We start from the raw sequence: 285 nt of genomic DNA, 5'->3' as shown, positions 1-285 counted from the left end.
TAAGTTTTTTATCCTTCATTGAACTATTGATGTCGTCCCTTATGTAGTCTGTTTTTGTGTTTGTTGCATTGTTGTTTGTTTTTAGTTGCACTTCAGTGTTCCTGTTGTTGCATTGTTTTCCTCTTATAGTTAATGTGTTCCCCTCGGTTTTACTTTGTAACCCGGATTTGTTTTCTCTCAATCAATTTATGACTTTCAAACAGCAGTATACTACTATTGCCTTTATTTATAGCCACGTAGACGGGAAACCTATTTAATTTCATGGTCATGTGAATAGACAAAGAC

Source organism: Mytilus galloprovincialis, chromosome 12 (assembly GCF_965363235.1).
Source record: "Mytilus galloprovincialis chromosome 12, xbMytGall1.hap1.1, whole genome shotgun sequence".
NCBI lineage: Eukaryota > Metazoa > Mollusca > Bivalvia > Mytilida > Mytilidae > Mytilus > Mytilus galloprovincialis.
Note: the sequence above shows the minus strand (reverse complement) of the source record.